This window comes from Eptatretus burgeri, chromosome 9 (assembly GCF_056783735.1).
Source record: "Eptatretus burgeri isolate ZD-2024b chromosome 9, Ebu_testis_v1, whole genome shotgun sequence".
NCBI classification, from domain to species: Eukaryota; Metazoa; Chordata; class Myxini; order Myxiniformes; family Myxinidae; genus Eptatretus; species Eptatretus burgeri.
This window is the reverse complement of record NC_140969.1, coordinates 15,783,219-15,810,000: the sequence shown is the minus strand read 5'-3', so window position 1 is coordinate 15,810,000 and position 26,782 is coordinate 15,783,219.

Sequence of the window (26,782 nt, the reverse complement as noted above, 5' to 3'; positions counted from 1 at the left end):
ACAAGTTTTACCTTGGAGACTCACAAATTTTGAAAAAATCAGTAAATGAGTTCTGCCTTGATGGTTTAAATAACTACCTTGGAGACTCAGGAAAAGGGTTCTGCCAAGATGGTTCTAAATATGGGGCCTACCTTGGAGACTCACAAATTTTGAAAAAATCAGTAAATGAGTTCTGCCTTGATGGTTTAAATAACTACCTTGGAGACTCAGGAAAAGGGTTCTGCCAAGATGGTTCTAAATATGGGTCCTACCTTGGAGACTCACAAATTTTGAAAAAATCAGTAAATGAGTTATCCTTAAGAGACTTTGTAAGTTGGTTTTACTTTGAATACTTGAAATGTGGGTTCTGGATTGATAACTCACAATGTGATACATATCTTGGAAACTCAACGGGAATGTGGTTATACCTTGAAGACTTGGAAAGTTGGGTTTATGTTGGACACTTGAAACTTTTTTGGGGGCTTTTATTTATTTATTTATTTATTTATTATTTTATTTATTTATATTTTGGAGACTTTTGGAGTTGCTATCACTCTTTGGGATCTAAACCTATCGATGTAGTTCTTTGTCGGATGGTGCTTGATGGGAGCAAGATCAAGAAAGTTCTGGGAAGAAAGTGCAGGCTTACTCCCCCTTTTTATGTCATCAAACCTGAAAGCCTTAAAAGACAGAATTGGAAGAAGAAAAAAAAAACGTAAAAATATATATATATAGGTGGAAATCTCATTTTGAAAAAGACATTGTGTTGGGTGAGGATTGAGTTGGGGTTGAGATTTTGAATGTGAGGGTTGGGGTTGAGATTTTGAATGTGAGGGTTGGGACACACACACATACACATCAACAAACAAAAGTTAAGCCTTGACTATTCAGTTGAGGATTCTGTGTTTGGGGTTCACAGATCTAAGAACGTCCCCCTTGACACACATTATATACTGTTATACACCTCGGACTTGGCCCTCGAGTGTCCACAACGGTGTATAGTAGGAGGGAGTGAAGCGCCAACCTATTGCTCCCATTGCACACACACACACACAAACAAAAGTTAAGCCTTGACTATTCAGTTGAGGATTCTGTGTTTGGGGTTCACAGATGTAAGAACGTCCACCCCTTGACACACATTATATACTGTTATACACCTCGGACTTGTCCCTCTAGTGTCCACAAAGGTGTATTATCTGCTTAGTTTTGTCTTTTGTAATTCCTGTGAATAAAATGAACCTAAAATCTCTTCCCCTTCCAAATCATATATTTTATAAGTCCAAGGAACTGTATCTATTACATCAACAATTTTAAAAAGTTCTTTCGTCCATCGTTCAGTAAAACCCTTTTCAAAATGAGATTTCCACCTATATATTCTTACGATATCACCAACTTTGAACTTAGGTTTTCTGACATTAATCTCTTTTTCATATTTTAATTTTGTAAATGTTTCTGATGGCTTCATATTCGTTGACGTGTGAATCGTGTCATTATACTTATCCACAATATCCTGAATAAAAGATAACCATTGTTGTGAACCGAGTTGTGTGAATTTTTTATATAGTCTCTCTTTTAAGGTACGATTAAAACGTTCAACAACAACTGCCTTCCCTTCATTAAAGGTACTGTATTATGTAATACTGTTATTTTTTAGAAAATTCATAAATGTCTTGTTATAAAACTCTCTACCCTCATCAGTCCACAATTTCTTAGGTTTTCTCTTACTTTTATTAAATATCTGTTGAAAAGCTAACATAAGAGTATTACCTGTTTTGTTTTTTAAAGGGACAACCCACGCATATCTACTCCTCAAATCAATAACGGTTAAAGCATACTTGTACCCCTTATCATTATTGAGTTCAATCAAATCAGCAGACCAGATATAATCAACTTCCTTGGAATAAACTTTCCTTCTCTGAAACTTTGTGAATATTGGTTTATGTAATTCATCAGCTAATTGCTCTTCAGTCTTAATGGCATCATTAGAGCCTATAAGTTTTTTGAATTTCCAAGTCCAAGTTTCAATTTAGCACTAATCATCTTCTTCACGATGAACCTATCAACTTTTTCTCTCAAGGTTGGATTTTGTATCAGAGACAAATTATATAACATTTCTCTATCGGCTTCATGCTTTTCTTCCAACGTTGTGGTATTCCCATAATCAATATCGTGTCTCATGCACACTTCATCAACTCTATTGATTGGTTTACTCCAGGATTTAGGATTGTCTGCCTCATCTAATCTTTTATCCAAGTTTGTGCCTGGACCACAGAAAGAATACCCTGGAAGATGTAATTCCCCTGGTATTCCAGTAGTTGTAAATTTACTTCCTGATAAAAACTTTTGTATATCTCCTCCGAGTTTGTGTTTGGAGATAAATTGATTTTTTTGAACCACACACCGAACATATACCTTTTTGTATAACCCTGTTATTTTTACTTTTAATATATGAAATATTTTTAGTATTAGTTATCTTTTTACATTTGAGACAATAACTCATTTATTTATGAGAAAAATTTCTGCAGAGTGCAAAAACCTTTTTAGTTTCCAACATGCACATTTGAATCTTAATTTTTAAAACATAAAGAATCCTTAGAAATGCCTTCACTCTCTCCTCCATTTATTTAAGAAAAAACTTGAATTAAAATACATGTCTTCTCGATGTCGATAGTCTTGTCGAAAGTATTGCAAATAGACTTTTTAATTCTTTGTATTCCTCCCTGGTGAGATAAGTTAATTTCTTTAATACCTCTATTCTTTTTTGAATCTCACTGGTTTCCATATTATGATATTTATTCATTCTCTCTCTTTCCTCCCTCTCTCTATTCTCTCTTTCCTCCTTCTCCTTTTCCTCCTCTTCCCTCTCTTCTTCAACTCCTTCCTCATCCCTTACTATACTTGAATCGTTTACACCCCATAGAATATTATACATATATTCATCAGGATTTCTTGTTATTCCTGTATCCAAAATAATTTTTTTACAACAGGAAACCAATAAAATTTCTTTTGAATTTCTAAAAGAGCCTTACCTTTTCTTAACCTTATAATTTTTTCATTATTTAACATTCTAATTAAATCTAAAGTTGTCGGTTTATCAACATCAGCATAATGCCAATCTTTTATTGAAAATACCTCATTCTTATGTTGTAGAACATATTTATTAAAATACCGAATACCCTTTTCTTGAAGGTATGCTTGGACACAGAAATGATAATTTTCTTGAAGCCTTCTTGCTGTCATTTATGTATTAGAAATATATGTTAGAATAATATTATGGCACGAAACACCTCCCCATCTTCCCATAGTTAAATCATTTTGTATTTCCTTACTTATTATATATAATCCTGTTTTTTCTGTTTTCATGAGATAAACAAGGGCAAAACCATTATTATATTTACCCTTATTAAATTCTTTTATTTGTTGTTTACTAATCGTGGCTCCACAAAACTCATTCTCGATACCAAGTGGATAATATTCTTCCTTACGAGACTGATTTAATTGTTCCAGGTCTTCGAGGTTAATTTTAAATGACCAATTATACCCTAAATCATTCATATCATACCCCCATTGTTCTATTCTCATACAAACGATACGCCCTTCTTTATAAAAATTTATTTTAATTCGAACTGTGAATTCTGTATGACCTGGATATAATATCAACACTTCTGTATCTTTAGAATACACAGCCGTTTTATTTAAGTATATATATTGTGATAAATCGCTTAATCTCACCAAGTCATTCGCGTCAGTCGGGCTTGGATAATTTTTTAATTTATAAGCATTTTTCATGTTAATATTTTTGTTTATATTATATTTATGTCGTTCAGCCTGTGCCTTTGTGTAATAATTTGATAAATCAATATCCAGTTCTTGAGATACACCAAAGATAGAACCATCTTTACCAACATAAGTCATTTATATTAGATTAAAAATAATATCATAAAATTTTTTATTTTTGTTGAGTTGAAATAACACATATAGACATAATTGACCACAACACTTGGAATTTAATTCTTGGACTTGAAATGTTTGATAAACACCATTCTGTAAGAATTTTATGACTTCAACAGGTGGTGGAAGACCAAAACTATCAAAATAATATTTGTCTTGACTATTAAAAATACAAACCCAATGAGAACCGTTCCCATCATTATCTTCTAAGTTCATAATAATATTCTTTGTATGTTTCGACACATTTGTTAATTCATCTCTCATACAAATAACCACATTATGAATTTTTAATTTCTTACAATATTTGGCAAGTTGTAAATTTGATGTTGTATTCTTTCCAAATTCTTTCAACCACTCATCAATGCTCATTTATTTATTAGAAAGATATAATCCATTACCTCTTTTCGTTAATTTTACACCTGCTTGTGCTATAGAAGAAAGCATATCTCCAACTAACAATCTCGCTTTATCAGGCAGACCTTCAAGTTTTTCAGCAAAATCTACAATTACACCACTTCCACTAATTTGTTTCTCCAACTCTTTGTTATGTCTTTCCAATTCTTTTTGAGCCTGGAGTTGAGCCTTCCTTTCGTTGGCAGTTTTGACCGCTGTTGAAATACCACCCGTCAATGCTCCAACCGCACTTAAACCAGCAAATAAAGGAATTAGAAATGGGAGAAATCCTCCACTCGTCTCTCTTATTGAATATTTTTTCAACATTGGTTTTGTCATTTTAATTTTAAGTGAGCCAGTGTCATTCAAGATTTTAACCTGTTCTCTTGTGAGCAAAACATCAATTCTTACTGCTCCTTTTCTCTGAATTGTATTAACGTTAATCGTACAAGGCTTTTGATTTTGAACACAAGATGATAGTTTATGAAGATTGATTTGATTAACATATACCCCAGTTGGTACTTTGCCACTCATTTATTTAACAAAAAATTATGTGAGACTAATCATCACACCATTATCTGTATTAATCTGCAATTCTGTTTCTTCCAAAAGCAAACAATATGTATCAACTTCTTCACTCTCTCCTCTTTCAATGTATAGGGAAGTATCCACTCGATTAGACTTTATAGTTTCTTTTTGAGCGCTCAGGTCAAACGTATAGATTGTATACAAACTTTTAAATGCTGTCATATCCAAAATAGGTTCTTTATTTCCATTACTTTCACACACCTTTTGGTAAGACTTGTATGCTTCAGCAAAATCATTTTTTTCCCAATTAATTTCCAATCTATCTCGTGGATAAAATGTTCCATCTAGAGAAACGCGAAGTTGTTTCACCTTAGCATTATCACTCAATGCATTATTCTTATCAGTCGCAGTATCACCATCTGGCTTTTTAAAAATCATCCACAGATATCGTGGCTTTCCTTCCAGAACACCCAAATTCCACGTGTAAGTAGTTTGATTGAGTTTAACGTGTTGACATCTTCTTTTGAGGTATGATACACTGAGTGGTTTTTTTGAGTTAAGTCTTCGATTCAACATCTCTTCTGTTTTAAGATTAGGAGTATATTCACTGATATACCAACTCATCTCCTCAATTACAAATTTATTCTGATCACTAAAAGCATTACCAACACCAAAAAGCAATCTATTTTCATTATCATTCCTTTGTAGTTGAAATCTAATTTTAAGACCATACAGAACTTTATCATAATCACAAAATCCAAATATACCTTTAAGAGGAACTGCCACAGTAAAACTATTTTCTGCTTTTGTATCATCATTATACATTCCTTTCCTTTGAATATATCCAGGGTCTGTGTTTGTTCCCGTTGACATATCAGGAATAAAACCTTCGACAGACCCCTTTCCCATTCTATCACTGAATGTATAGAGTGTAAATTTCATCATTTCAGATACAGCAGAGACATAATCAACCGCTTCAACTTCTTGTGTTCCAATATACAATCGCACACTATCAAACATTTTCCAGAAGAAATCATTTACAAGTGTAGCGTTTGTGTTATTCCCAGCCTTAGTGAATTTAAATTTACACAACAAGAAACTTTCGGAGAGATTCAAATAGGTTTGTTGATTATTTATTTCAAAACTTTTTGTACCATTTGTATTCCAGTCTGTTCCAGTTATTGCATTTACCTTGAAGTAATCTTCTTTTTTAGTGGAGTTTGAGATAATAATAGTATCATCCAAATCATAGATACTATCAATTGCTTCCATACTTGTATTTATTTAGGAAAAAAGATGTTAAAACTTTTGAAACCCTGATCCAAGTATTTGAATTATTTTCTGTCGTTCTTGGGGGACAACTGAGTTTTACCTTTCTTAATTTCTTTTATTGCTTGTAATTTATGAGATTCTTTCTGAGCATCTTTTATACTCTTTACAGCACCTGCTACATTTCCCACAGCAGAAGCAGTTGAACCAATTAGGTCTTTATGTTTAAGAATAGTTGAACCAATACCCATGAGAGTATCAATTATCCCATCTCCTCTAAATTGATGTCCAACACCCCTTTGTCTCTTAGGTTTATAGTATCCTCTACCAAGATACATACCTTCACCCTTGTAGTACGGGAAAGGAACATCCCATCCCCTGTAATTATTTTATATTTTCCCAACTCGTGCTTCCTCACAATAACCATCGTATTTATTTATTGAAAAACTTCACGTAGGTGAATTCTGATGGATATAACTTCTCCATTAAAAGAAATCACACGATTATCTTGGTCGGTTATCCTAAAATTTACTCTGTGTATGGTTTTTCCTGACACAGGTAGATAAACCAAATTTTTAGGCTCCATATTGAATTTATAACCAATTGGGGTTGAGTATGCGCTGAATGAAAATATTGTATTTGTTTTTAATCCATCATTATAAGCACCATCAATCAAATCACAGTGAATTAACACCGAATTTATTCCTGAGGATATTTGAATGACATTATCACTGTAAAACGTCCCATTAGTTTCAATCTTTTTTGAGGAGAAACCTAATAACTCTCTAAATGAATTATCAATTGTGAAATCAACCTTGTAGTTATTTTTAACTTTAATCGTTGATTTTGAAGTATGTTTTTGAATGTTTATAACAATATTTTTTGGTTCATCACCCTGTTCTTTCATAAGACGAGCAATTTCGGAAGATATTTGAGAAATCTCGTATGCTCCGGTGAGACTGTTATCGCTTTTGTATCCACTTCCCGGATTATAACTAAACTTGTCATTTTTCTCGGTTATATTAAATAAGGTATTATAAGTCTCCATGGACAATAAAGATGCCTCATATTCTTTTGTTGTGTCAAGTTGTAGTGGGTATGGGAATGAAGATGTGTGGTCGCTTGTTGTGAAATTAAAACTCAGGATTGTGCTTCTCATCTTATTTAATATGAGATAAAATGTCTTTATATTGAGATTTATTAATTATTTTCATGTTCATCAACTGGTCTAAAATGGCTGATGCTTCATTAAAACAATTGTTATTTCCAGCCTTCTTACTGCCGAACAACAATAACAGTCTATTAACTAATTGCGATGGGTCATTTGGAAGAAAACTAATACCTGAACCAAGGATACTTAAAGCCTGAATAATGTGTTTCTCCTTCTCATTCTTCCTACTTTTACCAGAAAGAATAACCTTATAATTTAGAGTGTTCAGCAAATCAATATATACTCTATCATCATTATTTTCCATATCCAATGGTTTATCAATATACTTTGATTCATCCCTCACAGTTGAACCTTGTCTTCCATCTTTTGTGAGAAGAAACATTAATCTCGGAGTTAGTTTAACAGGGGGTTGAGCAGAACTTAAGAACCTTAATTCATCATTAAATATCAATACCTTTTCTTGAACAAGATGAAATATTGCTGGTTGTTCTGTTGGAATGAGTCCTGCTTTGGTTTTTGAATCCGCTGAATATTCATTGTTTTGAACAGCATTCACAATATAATCAGGAAGTTGATTAATCTCTTCCAGTTGTTGAAATAAACCTTCATCATGTTCTAATTCTCCAATATGCTCTAATTCTTCCTCCGTCATTTGACTAAAATCTTTTAACATTTGAAGCTTTCTAGGAGTATATTCTACTGTGGGAACTGTGGAAACATCTTTCATTTTTTCTTGGGAAGTTTTTAAAAGTGGTTTAAAAAATTTCTCTTGTTTTTTTCAAATGCTTCTTCGCCCGTTAGTTTCTGTCTGCGTTTCTTCTTTATGTCTTCCTGTTGTTTTACAACTTTTGAAACCAACTCTTGATGTTCCTTAAATCTTCTTGCTCTTTCTTTTGTATCCATTTATTTATTGTAAAATATCATTTAATGAATTGTAAAGATCAACAGGGAAATTTTCCTTTTCTTCATCATTCAAGTAGATGTGTTCAAATAAATCCTTTTCTTTAAATATTTCATCAAATTCTTTATTAACATTAATGCGAGTTGTAATTTCTTCTTCACTAATCCTTGCATCTCTACTTTTCATACGTTTGTGTTGAGTTTCTTCATCAACATCAAAACCGAATGATAAAATCTTCACTCCGCTCAGATATTTAATAATTTGTCTCGTTCCTTCTGGATTAGTTTCTAATATCCTAACACCACCAGATTTTAGTTTCTTTAACTCACTCTTACAATGTGAATATTTTGTTGTACCAAGAGAAACCTCCTCAAATATTTGTCCTTCATTCCTCAATCGCATATGTTCCTCCACTGAAATATAGTGATAATCTTCACCTTTTACTTCTCCAGGTCTTATTGCTCTAGTTGTTGTTGATACAATGCGTATCACGGGGTGTTTTTTAAGTAAATTTACAATATTCTCATTTGTACTACACAAGAACCTTGATTTATGAAAGTTTTTTCCAGAAGCAGATTTACCCACAAGATTTATAATAATAGTTGTCATTTATATATGTAATTGTTTATAAAACAAAAAATATATCCCTTAATATCTCATCTTGTTTCACAACAATATATTTATATTTTTCAGTCGTGTGCTTCATATAATCCTCAAATTTCTTTTTACTACATAATGTAGAACAATTATCTCTCCAAAAATTATTGATATCTATTGAATTTTACTTGAATAAAATAAAAGTATTAGCATTGTTTCTGATGGAACGACGAGGAAGTTGAAAGTACGATTGACTAAGATAAATACAATTACAAGAAGAATGTCTCCCTCTTGTGTAGTAGCTGTCCATTACCGTTTGGTTTCTCTCATTAACACAATCATCAAAGATAACGAGGTTCTTTTTTGATTTATCCAAATCTTGGGGAGACGGTATATCATCCGTATTATCACTAAGAATACAAGTTATAAGATTTGATTTCTTTTTACATCTCTGTGTATCACAAAATAGTTGAATTATATCTTCAATGTTATAATCATTTAGGTTTTTTTGACGTTTAAATAAACCTATTATATCTTCTTTTGAAGACCAGCATTAAAACCTTGTGAGAGTAGTTGATACTCTGGTTGAAAACTCGACTTTGTGAAAATTATTAAATTATCATAATCTAAAAAGTTGGGAGTGAGGAGCATTTTTAAAAGTAAGCAGGTTTTTCCACATCCACTTGAACCAACTATGAGACATCTTAATGAATTTGGGAGATTTTTATGGTTGTTAAATTTTATCTTATTTTCCCAAATAGGTAAAAAATCATTCATTTATATATTTGAAAAACAGGTTATTTAATTTATTATTGGCTTTTTTAGAAACTCTATATTTTATCCTAAGTTCAGGTTTAATTTCAAGATAATCCATTATTTTATTTATACAATATCTTGTGTTGATATTTCCCTGAAAATTACATCCATGAATAATATACAACAACAATCCTTTGAACATTTCTCTTATACGTTCAGTTTCTTCCCTTGTAAGGAAAGGTGTGTTATCATCCTCATACTTTACATTCATTTCTCTAATCAATCTTGTAAAGTAATTCATTTTTGGTGTAAATCTAAAAGAATTATTTTCCTTTTTATATTTTTTATTATCATTAATTAGAAGATAATCACAGAATATACATTGTTTATAGGCTTTTGACTCTGTGTTTAATCCCCGTCTTTCACACGCAGGACAATTCTCAAATTTGTCATATGGAGAATCAGGAAAGTCTAGCATATTTATAAAGTAAAACTTTACTTAAACTGAAATTCATCTATACTTTCAGTTGTATATTACCATCGATATCGATATACTTTTTTCATTATCAGATTCAACGACAACATTTTTTATATTAAAGGTAATTTTAAAATTATCGTTAACTACTATTGAACGAAATGTCATTTCACCTGATATATTAACATCCTTTATTTCATCAAGATTTGCATCTTTAGGGTTGTTGAAAAAAATACAAATTTCTCCTTGCATATTACAGATGGTCTTATCTTTTCTTTCTAAAGCTTCATCCATAAGGTTTTTGTTCTTTGATACTTTTTCTTGTTTCATTGCTTTTTCTAGTTTTGAATATATTACTAGAAGGAGAGGAGAAACTTTTGTTAGAGATACTTTAATTGATGTTCTACCAGGTATACTAAAAGCCCTTCCACTGAAGGAAATTGAAGAACTCATATTATTTACCATAATAGTTTTTATCCAATAGTTGTTATATTTATCTTTGTTCAATTTTACATCCTTGACATATTTCTCAGTATCTTTAACAGATGAAGAGATTGATTGAAACTTGTCTTTTGTGTCTTGAAACATTGTATTTATTAAGTGAAAAAGTTGGAGGATAAAATGTTTTTAAGCACAGATTCACCTATAAATTAAACGAAATTTTCATCAAGAAAATTTTAGTTTAAGCAAAGTTTTATTCTATAAATATGGTGAATGCAACGTACTGCGATGTTTGTAATCACGAATATAAACATTATAGAAAACACCTCCGAACCAACAAACACACATTTAATCTATTTCATCAAATATCTCCTCTTGAGTTGGAAAGAAAACATTGTGATATCTGTTCAAAGGATGTTTTGAAGAGTAGTTATAATCAACATCTTCAATCACAAAAACACAAGAAAAATGAGTTTAAAGTAAAGGGAGACTATTATATTAAAAACACTGATGAGGCATTTAAAGGGCATATAAAAATAAGGATTTTTCAATTTGGAGAACCCAGTCCATCATCAATAGCTGAATCAATTGAAATAGTGAAACCCGATGTTGAAAAATTTATTAAAAAGACATTAAAAGAAATAAAAACTTTAAAGTTTTATATGGGAGTGAAAATGAATATGAAAAGACAAGATGAAGAACAAACTCCTTATATGAGAACAGATCTTCATTTTATAACATCATTTCAAGATTTTTTGAATAGTGGGGTTTATGAAGAACTATCAAGACAAGAGGAGGATGTTGATAATACAGTGGTAGGAAGTGGATTCAATATTAAAAAATCATCTTTTTAGATATACACATTCTAAAATCAAACCCTCTTAAAGCTTCTTCTTATATTGAATTACCAAAAGAAATAAAACTAAAGAAGGCAGTTGTTAATATTAAGAACAATGATAATAAATGTTTTCTCTGGTCTGTTCTTGCTCACTTACATCCACCAAAATGTAATTCAGAAAGAGTAAAACAATATATGAAATATGAGAATACCTTGGACATTAAAGATTTTAAATTCCCAATGCCATTAACAGATATTCCTAAATTTGAGAAAAAGAATAATCTTTCTATTAATGTATATGGATTAACGGATACAAACAAAGTTCAAATATTAAAAATTTCAAACAACTATAAAAATGAAGAAACACACATTGACCTTTTATATTTTAGTGTTGGAAAGAATTCACATTACACATACATCAATAATTTATCAAGATTAATCTCTTCTCAGGTATTCAGAAGAGCAAACAAAATATATCCTTGTAAGCGATGTCTTAATTCATTTCATACAAAAGAACGATTAGAACAACATTCAAAATATTGTAGTAATCATAAATCAGCTGTAATTACAATGCCTAAACCTGGTGAAAAGATTTATTTTGAAGATTATAATAAATCTATCATGCACCCATTTGTGATATACGCTGATTTTGAATGTATCCTTAAAAAGATAAATACTGCTTCTCCTAATCCAAAAGAACCATATACAAATAAATATCAAAAACATATTCCTTGTGGTTTCTGTTATTATATCAAATCATCTGTTGGAGAAAAGTATAACAAACTTGAACATTATCGTGGAAAAAATGCTTCACAAGAGTTTGTAAAACGATTAGAAAAGGATTGTATAAGACTCACTAAATTAATGAAAGAAACAAATGAACCGATGAAATTAACCAAAGAAGAAAAATTAGAATTTAGAATGAACAATATCTGCCATATTTGTGAGGGGGAAATTAAGGAGTCTAAAGTTAGAGACCATTGTCATCTTACTGGTAAATATAGAGGTCCCGCTCATTCCTGTTGTAATCTTAATTATAAATTACCTTCTTTTATTCCAGTCTTTCTTCACAACAGCGCCAACTATGATACACATCTATTTATAAATGAACTTTCAAAAACACCAGGGAATATTTCTGCTATAACAAACACAAGTCAAAAGTATATTTCATTTTCAAAAATGATATTCACAAAACCTTTAACTCATATTAGGTTTTTAGATTCTTACAAGTTTATGGGAACACCACTAGCCTACCTCGCATCAAATCTAAGCTCCACGGACTCTTTTCCAAATCTTAATTCATTCTTTCCAAAAGAGGAAATTCTCACTCAAGAGGAAATTCAGATTAAAGAGAGAATTCAAAGTAAAGAGGAAACTCTAATTAATGAAGAAATTCTAACTGAAGATGAAATTCTAATTATAAAGAAAATTCGAACTAAAGAGGAAATTCAGATTAAAGATGAAATTCTGATTAAAGAAGGAATTCTTACGAGAGAGGAAATTCAAACAAGGAATGAAATTCAAAGTAAAGAGAAAATTCTTACAAGTAAGGGAATTTATCCTTATGATTATATGGATTCATTTATGAGATTTAAAGAAACACAACTTCCTTCAAAAGAAAGTTTCTATAATAACCTTTATGAAGAAGAGATAAGTGATAAGGAATATAAACACGCACAAGAAATATGGAAAATATTTAAGATAAAGAACCTTGGAGAATATCACGATTTATATCTAAAAACAGATGTTTTATTGTTAGCTGATGTGTTTGAAGCTTTTAGATCACTCTGTCATAATAAAAATTGTTATGGATTAGATCCTGCCCACTATTTCACAGCTCCTGGTTTAGCTTGGAGTGCAATGTTGAAAATGACAAAACAAGATATAGATTTAATCAGTGATGTTGATATGCTTTTGATGATTGAGAAGTCCAAGAGAGGTGGAATATCACAAGTATGTTCAAAAAGATATGCGAAAGCAAATAATAAATATCTCCCAAATTATGATAGTGAAAAAGATAGTAATTATTTGATGTATTTTGATGCTAATAATTTGTATGGATGGGCAATGTCTCAATCTCTGCCTTATGGTAAATTAGAGTGGGTGGAAGAAAAGGATTATGAAAAGGCTTTGATGAATATTGTTATTTCTTCTCAAGAGGAATTGAATGACGAAGAAGAAGGTTATTATTTTGAAGTTGATTTGAGGTACCCGAGTGATCTTCATAATAAGCATAAAGATCTTCCTTTTGCATGTGAGAAAGAAACTCCAAAGAAAGAATGGTTAAGTGATTGTCATAAAAGTTTTAATATTAAAGGTAAATCAACAGAAAAGTTATTAACAACATTCTATGATAAAGAGGGATATGTTTTGCATCAGAGAAGCTTAAAACAGTTTTTGAGAGAAGGATTGAGAGTAGCTAAAATTCATAGAGTTTTAAAATTTAAACAAAGTCCTTGGGTGAAAAAGTATATTCAATTCAATACAGATATGAGAGCAAATACAAAAGTAAAATTTGAAGGGGACTTTTATAAATTAATGAATAATGCTGTATTTGGAAAGACTATGGAAAATGTTAGAAACAGGCAAAACATTAGATTCGCAACATCTTGGAAAGAAGCTTCGAGATTGATAAATAAACCAAGTTTTGAGAGAGAAGAGGTTTTTTCAGAGAACTTTTCTGCAATTCATATGAAAAAGGAAAGTATTGTAATGGATAAACCAATTTATATTGGAACAGCAGTTCTTGATTTATCAAAGATATTGATGTATGATTATTTATATAATGACTTAAAGAAAGAGTATGGTGAAAATGTTTCATTGTTGTATATGGATACTGATAGTTTTATCCTAGATATAAAAACTGATGATGTTTATGAAGATATGAAGAAAAATATTGGAGTATATGATACAAGTAATTTCAGCAAGAAGAGTGAGTTATTTTCCAAAAAGAATGAAAAGGTTATTGGTAAGTTTAAGGATGAGTTGGGTGGAAAAGTAATGAGTGAGTTTATTGGATTGAGAGCAAAGGCATATGCTTATAAGTATGGTGAACAGATTGATAAGAGGTTAAAGGGAATAAAGAAATATGTAATAAAGAAATCAATAACTTTTAGAAATTATTATAATTGTTTGATGAATAAGAAAGAAGAATATAGGAAAATGAATACAATAAGAAGTTATAAACATAACATATATAGTGAAGAAGTAAATAAAAAGGCATTAGGAGCCTTTGATGATAAGAGATTTATTTTAGATAATGGAATAGATTGTGTTCCATATGGATATTGTATGATAGAGTGTATAAAATAGATTATGTTTTAACGATGGGAAGATGGGTTAGGGTTTTTTAAGGGCTACCGCCGCGTTTTTTCACAATATATAAATGGTTAAACCAAGTATTAATCAAACTAAAGAGTGGAGAAAATCTCAGTCTTGGTATATAAATGGAAAACATAATGAATGTGAAAAATATCAAATAAGTCTTATTGAAAAAATAACTAAAACAAAGGTAAATAAAACAAATAAGCGAATTAATTTAAAAACTAGTAAGTTAGAGGATGTAAAGAAAAAAATGAATATCCTTGAATGGACTGAAAACTTTGATGGTTATCAATTGAACAATGAAAAAACAATTTACTATAATCTCAAAATGATATGTGGCTCAGGAGGTGGTCAAACAAGAGCATTAAGAGAAGTTTATCATTTCGTAATGGTACAAATGGGATATCTTAAAAAATATAAAGATTCAAATGTTTTGTTTGTCAATATTTTAGATGGGGATTATTGTGCAAAGAAAATGAAACTATTGAAGGAATTTGAGAATGAACAAATCTTTATAGGTTCAATGAGTGAGCTGTTCAACCCCCAGGTGTTCAATTCAATGAGGTTCAACCTCCAGGTTAAAAGGGGAGACAAATAAATATACCTTGGGATAAAAAGGGGGGTTTATTTTTAGGGAAAAAAATTATGAATCGCTGAAAATCCCCCATTCATTTACATGGGGAAAAGTGAGCCAGAATCAGTATTCTTACCCTACTATTGTGCACAAACGATCGAGCCGGATTTTCGATTTAGATCTTTGTTCACCCAGAGCACCCCCTCAAACTTTGGGGATTTCCGATTTCAAACCACATTTTCGGTACTTTTCATTCAAATGGATACCGAGTAGTTATCAGTCGATGGAACTGGATGAGATTTGATATGCATAATCTTAAGGTGATTCCCAATCCGCGATATGACATCCATTTTGCGCTATATATTATAGTTTCCATGCTCGGTGACCCATCGCTGCCTACCGGCCTGTCTGTCTGTCTGTCTGTCTATCACCTACAGGTCACAATTTTAAACCGATCTTCACGAAACTTCACCACTTGGTCAAGTTTGTCATTGGGATGAAGCCTATTGTTTTTCAGGTCAACATAGGCCAACGGTCAACAACTAAGGTGGGATTTCTAAAATTCTCAATTTTCATCTCATTGACTTGAAATTTGAAGAGAACTTCCATGTCAGGTCACTGAATTCAACCATCAATAATTTTTGAGCTCAACATAAGCTTAAAGGTCAACATAGTCCGAATTTCTAAAATTGTCAATTTTCATCAGATTGACTTGAAATTTGAAGATGAGTTGCATATTTGGTCATTGAATTCAACGACCAATTATTTTTGAGGTCAAATTTGTTTTATGGATTTTGCAAGTATCGTGCTCTGCATGACGTCTTCTTCTTGTTTGTCTGTTTGTGTGCAGGATATCTCAAAAGTTGTCGACAGATCCGGATGAAATTTTGTGGACAGGATGGGTGTGTGACAAGGACGAACTAATTAGATTATGGTGAAGATCCGAATCTGGATCTGACTACTAGAATTTTTAAAGTGGTTCTTCATCATTGAGAAATTGGGTCAAAAATGATATTATAAAAATAATAATAATTGGAACCATACTCTCTGCAGAGAGTGTTGGTGCTTCCGAAGCAGTTTCCTGGGCTGTTGGGCACATTTCTGGACAGGTTGCCACTCCGTCGTAGGATACTTGAATGGCTCAATTATCCCAGCAAGCTGGTACTCAATTTGCCGACCTCGGAAGGATGACAGGCTGAGTCAACCCCCTGGTGTGTATTAATTCAGCGGCCAACGAGGCTTGAACTCAGGATCCTTGGATCCCAAGCCACGACCCTAACCACTGAGCCAACACCAGGCTTAAAATGATATGTAGCACGATAATCTCTAAAAGTTGTGGACGGATTCGCATGAAACTTGGTGGACATATTGCGTATGTGACAAGGACGAATTGATTCGATTTAAGTGAATATCCAGATCTGGAAACTAGAATTTTAAATGGGATTCTTCACCATTGAGTGATTGAGCTAAAAATGAAGTATAATATGACAATTCAAAAAATTTGTTGACGAATTATGATACAGCTAGATGGATGAATTGGATAGGTGACAAGAACAAGCCGATTCGATTTTAGTTCAGGTCCGGAGTCAGATCCGGCCTATCAGTGGGATACAAAGCATAGACCGTTTTGTCTCGTAGTGGTATACGCTCCACTGAGTGCTGTTCTAGTTTCCCCATGTGTTCAACATTTTGCTGGTAGTCATGACAACTTTGTATTAGTTTGGAGGAGTTCATTTAATTACCCCGTGCAAGCAAAGCAAAAAGCAGGGATAAGCAATTGGTTCACTTCTGTCTGTTTGTCTTCAAACTCTGTTATCGAGGAAAACTTGTTTTAATTGAATGTTATATTTTGAACATGAACCGGAAAACGAACTTGTTTAACAGTAGTTTGGCTTTGAATTTGTCCCAGTTACACTGCACAGAGAGGAGTGAGATCATTTTTATACTCTGCTTGTCTGGCAGTCAAACAAAATTGAAATTCATTCTCAACAAGAAACTTACTGTTTTTAAGGACTCCATAAAGGACACAAACAACAGGCACAAAGAACTAATGTAACGTGTTAAATACGGTGGTGTAAAAGACACCGCATTAACGGCAATCGACCTATGCATTTTTTTTTCCACGACAACTTTTTAAAATCTTTATTTTATTTCAATTGAATTATATACTTGAACATGTAAAACACAAATCGCAGCATTTTACATCATCTTGACCAATTGTGGTGCGGAGGCTTGTTAAGATGGTTTGGTTATTCCAAACCGTCAAAACCTCCAGTGAGGAGATTGGCTACCTCTTCCTCTCCAGCCAGCCTGCTACTCAGCGGGATACCTGAGGTCATGACCATTTTGCCTCATTGTGACCCTGGAACGGCATAATTTAGCCTTTTTTGTGGTAATATGTAAATATGGTGGATCTTGGGTTTCCGGTACTGTTGCAACTGGAAGGGATGCGCGACAGAACAGGCGTCCGTCATGATCTGCAACTATCTTGGCTGTTGCATGGAAATGTGTGCGGTGGTGTTGAAGTAAAAAATCAGATCAGATACCCTGCGGTCCGCACTATTAAACTGCGATTCATCTTTGTTTATTTTTCCCCTTGTATAAACTTTATGAGTCCCCGACTGGGCGTCATCCCATCTAGGGGCTTATATTTTGGATACAGCTGTCTACCTCCCTCCACAAATGACTGGACGCATTGCTTTCATATTCAGCACATGACTGTGATGGTGTCTGGACATGATGCAATGATTTTGGGATCAGAGCCAATTTGGAATTTTGGAAATAAAAACAATTGTGGGAGAGAATAATGCAGGATTGTAGATATGTTTTTGGGAATATTGTTTATATTCACGGCCGACAGGATGGCCTCGAGGTCCGCACACTCACCTGTGAACCATCTTGCCTGGGTTTGTATCTCTGCCCAGCTATAACCTGTCATGGTGTTTCACAGGCAGGGTGATTCATCAATGTGTGTGTGTGCCTTGGATGGATGTGAAACTGGATGTCCCATCTGCTGGCATCCACTCGTGGATGTTAAAGATCCCCTGGTGTCCTTTGCGAACAGGATGCTAGTTATTGTCGACACAGTGGCCAAATTCCAAATTCCTGCTCTGACCTACAGGGGGCACTGCATCGGTGGTAAAGCCATGCTGCCAGCAACTGTCAGCCACATGCTGCACACAAAATGAATAAATGTAGATACACTTCACCATCTGTATGACCAACATGCAACTTTGAATTATTTATTGAAATACACTTCACCGTCACCTCCACCACCAGCACACCTTGGATTATTTATTTATTTATGCCCTTTACCATTCTGCTGACATGCCACCTTGAATTATTTATTTATTTATATACATTTTACCATCTACACTGCCAACCAACACAAAACTTTGAATTCTTTATTTATTTATCTATACTTCACCATCTCCACAGTAGCTATGTATTTATTTATTTAGTTCGTTGGTTGTACAAATCCAAAATCTGTGCGGTTAGTGGACATTCTCAATGAGGACTTGTATTCGTGTTGTACGCACTTTGTACTTTGCAGGTTTTCTCTTTATCCTCGATTGTTGCTGTTTTTTTATTTGTTTGTTTTTTCCACACCTCAGTATCTCTGAGCTCCACGCTCATTAGCTCACTCGCTCTCCACCCATCCATCCCCATTTTCTCCTGACTGTAAAACTTATTTCCAAAGTCTCTCCAATGTTCATCCCTTCAGGCAAAGCACCTCAGGTCCGAGGCAATCACATGTCCAATCCAATGAAGTTTGCTACTGATCACCTTGTTATGGTCCCTATTGTGCCCCTGCCTGATCATTTGTCAGATTCTCAACTCGCCCACACTGCCTATTTGTTAATTTGTGTTTCTGCATTCATTCTGTTCTTCAGAACTCTCCATGTTCATGTTTTTATATGACGCTATAAGGGGCATAGACAAAGTTCTCAGCACAACATAAAAAAATGACCATCATTGTTCCATTTCCTGATTTAAACGCAACATTTTATAAACGGGAGTTCATAGAACACGTCACCCCACACAGTGTTTATGTATATACGTACTTCAATTTTAATAAAATAATAATTTTAATGATCACTAAAAAAATGCAGAAATTTAGTGCCACTTATGTCGGCTGAAACACAAATCACCCTGAAACACCACCCTATTTAACATGTCCAAGTACAACTAAACTAGAGGTTCTTGAAAGTGATAATAAAGTGATTTTGTATTCTCCAGTGTTCAAATATATAATTAAATTTAAACCAAGTAAAGATTGTAAAAGCCATATAAATTAATCAATTCCGGGTCTTACCACTATTTGACGCTGTGTCTATTGTTTCACCTTATGTAACACATTACATTAGTTTTTCGTGCCTGTTGTATGTGTCCTTAATAACATCTTTAATACAGTAAATTTCCTGTTTGGAATTCTTTTCAATTTTTTGTTTGTCTGCCAGGCAGGGAGAGTGGAAGACAGAGTAAAAATATTATCTTACTCCTGTCTGCGCTTGTGCAATCAGGAGGAATTCACACAAAGTACTGCTAAACAGCAGGTTTATCTTCCAATTTGTGTTCAACACATAACATTCAATTTAAACAAGTTGTTCTTCGATCATAAACTCGTAATATGGACGGACGGACGGACGAACCGACTGTTTAATCACGCATTCCGCTTCACATGCGCAGGGTAATAACATTTTGGTTAAATGCATCATGGAAATGTAGATAAACAACTTTTGCATTGAGGGGTTTGATTTAAGGCAGTCATGCATTTCAAGCATTATCGTTTCTGTGCCTGAGTTTTATCGTATATTTATAAACAGGGAAACGTACACATGGTACATTTGTCCTCTCGTACCTGTGTTTTATCCACTACCCAGCATTCATCTCCACTGCAGTGATAATTATATACCTGACCCCTAGTAGGGACTTTGGCCAGGGCACTTGGAGACGATGACCTCCTGTTTTTGAAATATGCAGTGGGATACTTATTGTCCACAAGCGATTGCTGGCTGGACAGAAACAATAGCCAGCATTTTTGTCCCCCATCCAATAGAATCGAGTATTCAATGGTGCACTCTGGTATACAGCACCACTGCTGGGATGACATTAGAATGGCAGTTTTTTGGTTGTTTTGAAACTTCAATTTTTCTTATTATAATCTGGTTTTGAAACCTCCTCCTTCTCCTTCATATGCAGCTCACAGCAGCAGGTAGCATCATTGGCTGAGGGTGCAGTTGCACCACTGGTGCAATGCCCCAATTACCAGTGCACTGGTACTCATTTCATTGACCGTAAAAAGCTGAGAGGCTGAGTCAATCCCACCTGGTGTTAATTCAACGACTGACATGAGCTCGAACTCAGGACCCTAAGATCCCAAGCCAGCCGCCCTCACCACTAAGTCAACACCAGGCTTCTCTTATTTACCTTCACTGTAGTGAGTGCACTGACACAATGATGCAGAGGCGGCGCACTTGCCTTTTAGCTATCTCATCTGGGTTTGATTCCTGACCAGATTATAAACTGACAGATTGGTACTTCACTGGAAGGGAGTTGCATTATAAATTGGGCCATCCCTCAGATGGGTGTGAGGCCAGGTGCCTCATCTGCCCACATTAGTTGGTGGACATTAAATATCCCATCGTGTTTCTCACAAAGAGCAGTCGAATTATGACTGGCAGCCTGAACAAGTTACAGACTTCTGCCCAAACCGACAGGAGCACTGCATCAGTGCTTTCGTCACACCTCACTGCATCAGCATAAGAGTGACCCCAGATTCAGATCCCTTAATCATAGCATTTGTTCCATTTGTACACACTAGTGCATGCCCTTACGTGCGTGCCCGTATGTGCATGGCCGTACATGCAAAAAAGAGAAACATAATAATAAAAAAAAACTTTCAAACCGCGTGCCAGAAACAACAACCACCCAGGCTGTTCTTTCGCTCTCGCGTGCCCGTACGTGTGTGGCCATACATGCAAAAAAAAACAAAAAAACTTCAAACCGCGTGCCAGAAACAACAACCACACAGGCCGTTCCTTTGCTCTCGCATGCCCGTATGTGCGTGGCCGTATATGTGTGGCCGTACGTGTAAAAAAAAAAAAACACTTTCAAACAACCACACAGGCCGTTCCTTTGCTCTCGTAAACGACAACTGGATTGGGGCATTGTGTTTATCTATAAATGCGCATAAGAAATCGAGAAATTATTCGAATACACCAAGTTAATCACTATCCGGAAGTCCATACGTTGTAACCCGTAATGGGGAACGCGCTCTAACTTGGCCATAACTTGGGAACCACTTGTCCGATTAATTTCAAACCTTTTGAAAGGCAAACAAACAGAGATTGCTGGAATTATAGATAGATAGAAGAGAGATACTGTGGGTGCAAAACGCCAAGCAACCCCTTTCCCCATCGGCCACACCTACGCAGCAACGTGTCCTGTCATTGGTTTGGTAAATAAATGGCCATAACTTGGGAAGCACTTGTCCGATTAATATCAAACCTTGAAAAGGCACATACTCAGGCCTCCAGCAATATATCTGGCAAGTTTCAATTAGATCGGACCAGTGGTTGTCGAGAAACAGCGGTCACAGACACACACACACACACACACACACACACACACACACACACACACACACACACACACACACACACACTGCTGGAATTATAGAGAGATAATGCACACTGTGTAATGTTAATCGCCACTACCATATTGAGTGAGATAAGAATTTTTCGACTGTAATTGGAAGATTTGTTGTTGCTGTTGTTGTTGTTGTTGTGACATTGACCGTAGTGTCATATGAGTATGTACAATTTTGACATGTCGGGTATGGACATTAGGAGACGATGGACAAATCAAAATGGTACTTTGAATTTAAAGCTGTCATCCCAGCAGAGTGCCGAACACGCCAACATTGTCAATATCACTTCACAATTTCTTCATTTTGTTTTATTTTGCAAACAAAAAAGCATAAATACATTGGAGCCAGTTGTTCTGATAATGTAATTGTTTTGTGCACAACCACTATGACCCTCCCTTGACCCAATCCCACTCTTTCGTTTTTCTCTCCATGTTATTAAATTATGTATCTTTAGGTATAATTGTGCACATTTGTCTGCATTTTCTTGTACGTCTCCATTGGTTTTTGTTCCAATTTATAACACAATAAACACCTGCCCAAGAAGGGAGTGGCTGGGTTGGGGGGGGGGTCATGCTTTTAAGCCTCCTCTATAGCATATGGGAAGGCTTCTTGCTGTTAAGTTTGTTTCTACAATTAGCACCCACAATTTCAATGGTTCCTTAGAACCCAAGAAGTACTAAACCACCATTTAGAAAATTGTTTTACTTAATTTTTTTTTCTTCCTGCACTGTTAACACTCCCAATTTCTGAACTGCATCAATTTCCGAGCTGTCACTTTCGGAATAAAATTTACATAAATAATGTAAATAGAAAGTATGCAGAGTTGACATAACTTTTGTTTTTTTAGACCTTGACCTAATTTGAAGGTCATGACCTAATTATAGTCAGTTTTACTTCTTTTTTTTGCCAAACCTCGATTAAGGTTTGTCCAATCAGCACAAAATTGCCTTCCGTAGACAACCTTGAGCAAGTCACATTTCAGCTTAATTTAGGTCATACGCCTCTGGGTTAAAGGTCAAGATCTTACACCCCCAGGAGTACTAAACCATCATTGAGGTTTTCCTCCCTTTTTTCTGCCAATGTCCGAGCCGTATCTCGGAGACAGCTGGGACTTTCGGAATGAAATTTTGCATCAATAATGGGAAGAAAAATTGTGTGATTGATATAATTGTTGACCTTGACCTAATTTTAAAGTCATGACCTAATTGTAGACATTTTAACATTTTTCACCAAAACTAAACTGAGGTTTATCTGATCAGAACGAAATTGCAATCTTTAGATAGCATAGAGCAAGGCGCATTTTCACTTAATTTTCATCATTCCCCTCCAGGTTAAAAGTCAAGGTAAAATGGCGGTCTGAAAAGTTTTCTGGCTTGTTTGTAGATGGGGACACATTTTCTTAATCTGCAATCTATCAATAAATGCTGAAGGTCATAGTCGTATGGTGGTCTGAAAAAAATCTGACCTTCATTGGATCACGGGCCAAGGGTTAATAGCGGGTGATCACCAAGGGTAAGCCTCCTCCTCTTGGTCGGGAGAGGCTTATCTTGGCAATCGCTTTGTGATCGTAGATATCTAGTTATCTTCATTATTATTATTGCCAATAATATTACCAACACGATTGTTATATTATTATTATGCTATTATCATTATTGCTGCTGTTGTTAGTACTTTTGTTATTGGAAACGGCCTTGGAAAAATGTCACCATAATGTGCAACGACACTCACATTGCTATCGAGACACCTTAATATGGTGTTTTGTTTTCCAATGTTTTCCAAGGTGGAAAAAGGCATAAAACATGGGAATTACTCCAGATTGTTTGCAGTGTAGTCAGGGCCGGATTTAGATGTGTGGTGCTCCCTGGGCAGCCTTCAGTAATGGAGGCCCACCCGACCTTAGAATACTAAAAAGGTGACAAGACATATTTACAGTCATCCATAAAGTATATTTTTCAACAACAAAGAATCTGAACTTCTCTGGAAAATAGAGAATGAGATAAGATGAATATCTTGTATCTGTTCCACTAACTACCAACTACCATTCAGGTACTCACAAATACATTTTTCCTTACAATTTTTTTTCCATGAAATATGTGGAGGCCCCCTGGTTGTGGTGGCCCTTGGGCAACTGCCAAGCTTGCCCATGCCTAAATCCAGCCCTGAGTCTAGACTAAAGCAACATAAGCTCAGCAAAAATAAGGTGAAAGCCTCTTGTGATACAATTAAGGGCTCTGTTCAAAGCGTCACTTGTTATACCCTCTCCCACCACCACCCTGAGTGGTGCTACACAGTACACATTTACAGAGATGATTTGTGCTGACCCCATCTGTGGAACTCATTTTTCTTGTTGGGGGCCAAGTAGGTACAACCTTTGTCTTATGACCCTTATTCCCCCTGGAAAGTTTGGTTGAGATTGCAGAAGTAACAACCAAAGGCATTGCCTGCAGACAGAGATAGACAGACAGCAGACAGACAGCAAATTGTGTATTTTAGTTTGATTACTGTTGTTGATGGTTATTATTTGTGAATGTAAATGATTATTGTAATTAGGATACTTGATGCTGGCATGATGGATATAGAATAGCACAAGGTTCCCTGTAATTTCTTGTTTTTCCCCATCATGTTAACAAGCTGTGTGCTCTCATTTCCACCATTAACCGTGAAACCTCATAAAAGATCAAGTGCTTTCATTACATTGCATTTATATTTTCACGCACCTTGACGCAGAAATTGTTGATTTACAGATTTAATGCGGGCAAAGTGTGATGGAGCGTTTATGATTTATGTATGAACACATGTTCATGCTATTGTTGGGGTTGAGAGACGACGGTGATACAAGCGCTGTGTTCTGAACGCCCTATGTCACCACCAAGTTGTTGCCCCATTAATCAAAAAGACGTTAAACCCTTTAGAATGTGGAAGGTAAGGGAATGTGTGTACCGTGTGAATGAACTAGATTTTCCACCCGTCGGATGTTATGAGTGTATGACGTGAAAGGCGACGGTTCATTGAGTGAAGAATGTCTCGGTGCACTTTCCATCAGTATCTGCCTTGAGGACCCTTGTACAGATGTTTACATGTGCAGCTGGTGGTGTTCTTGACAGCGAACACGGGTTGAGGTCAGTCATCCAGTGCAAACCAAGTGCCACTGTGTTGTGAAAATAGTTATTACAGTCATTGATCATTGCAAACGTTCAAGACTGAGAACAACTTTGCCCTCGAAATCATTCCACACTCAGCATATTCCACAAAATAGTGGGCCTTATGTTACTGTAGCAGTACCTCATCTTCAAAGTCTGCACTGAGAAACCAATCACCAGATGTAGCCATTACTATACATGCGAAGGTAGTTTGGAGATGTTATAATCTATCTATAATTCCAGGTGTGTGTGTGTGTGTGTGTGTGTGTGTGTGTGTGTGTGTGTGTGTGTGTGTGTGTGTGTGTGTGTGTGTGTGTGTGTGTGTGTGTGTGTGTGTGTGTGTGTGTGTGTGTGTGTGTGTGTGTGTGTGTGTGTGTGTGTGTGTGTGTGTGTGTGACCGCTGTTTCTCAAAAACCACTGGTCCGATCTAATTGAAACTTCCCAGGTATATTGCTGGGGACCTGAGTATGTGCCTTTTCAAGGTTTGATATTAATCGGACAAGTGCTTCCCAAGTTATGGCCATTTATTTACCAACCAATGACAGGACACGTTGCTGCGGCCATTTATTTACCAACCAATGACAGGACACGTTGCTGCGTCGGTGTGGCCGATGGGGAAGAGAACCTCAGCCGTGTTCGCCATTACAGGTTTTTTTTTTCTCTTCTCTTCTATTTGTGTTTTTCCTTGCGAAAAAGCAAAATACGTTGGCGCTACTTGAATAATTGGCCATTAAAACTAATAATTTATCAAAACTTTGGCAGATCCAGCAGCCTCCGCATTCTTTGCTTGGACGAGGAAACAAAGATGAAGCACCGTTTCATCAGCAATGTTGTTTATGAAGAGGTGCTCATGAGATAAAGGTGTGCACATGGAGACAATTTTTATTATCATTTATTTATTGAAGAAAAATTGTTCCGAAAATAATTTATCAAAAAATTTTTTGTTTCCAATTGTCAAAACGTTGTGGCTTTTGGAAGTGTTAAGGAATTCACCTCCACTCAACATGCTTGCCAACGAAATACATCTCATTTTGGTGGTATGCTTTGCAAACTATTTTCAAACTAATACAATTCGAACATGGAATACCTAATGACACTGTACTTTCAGGTCGCCTACAAATCCTACCCTGTCGCCTCACCATGGCGTAGGAGTGGCAATGGTCAATGGCAGTGAATGTCATGGCTAGCAAAGACAGGGAGGTAAGCTTGATTTTAATTTGGATTTTAATTAACTCTGTGTGTAAGTATCACAGCAGTTGTTACTTCAATGCAAGCGATAATTCGTGGAATGCATGTGAACATTCCGTACGGGCACGCACTACTTCTGGATAGTAATGACTGACTGTATTTTCATAATTTCTCGATTTCTTATGCGCATTTATAGATAAACACAATGCCCCAATCCAGTCGTCATTTACGAGAGCGAAGGAACGGCCTGTATGGTTGTTTGAAAGTTGTTGTTTTTTTTGCACGTATGGCCACGCACGTACGGGCACGTGAGAGCGAAGGAACAGCCTGTGTGGTTGTTGTTTCTGGCACGTGGTTTGAAAGTTTTTTTTATTTTTTGTATGTACGGCTGCGCACGTACGGGCACGCACGTACGGCCACGCATGTACGGCCACGCAGGTACGGCCACGCACGTATGGGCACGCACACACGTATAGCCACGCAGGTATGGCCACGCAGGTACGGCCACGCACGTACGGGCACGCACGTACGGGCACGCACGTACGGGCACGCACGTACGGGCACGCACACACGTACGGCCACGCAGGTACGGCCACGCAGGTACG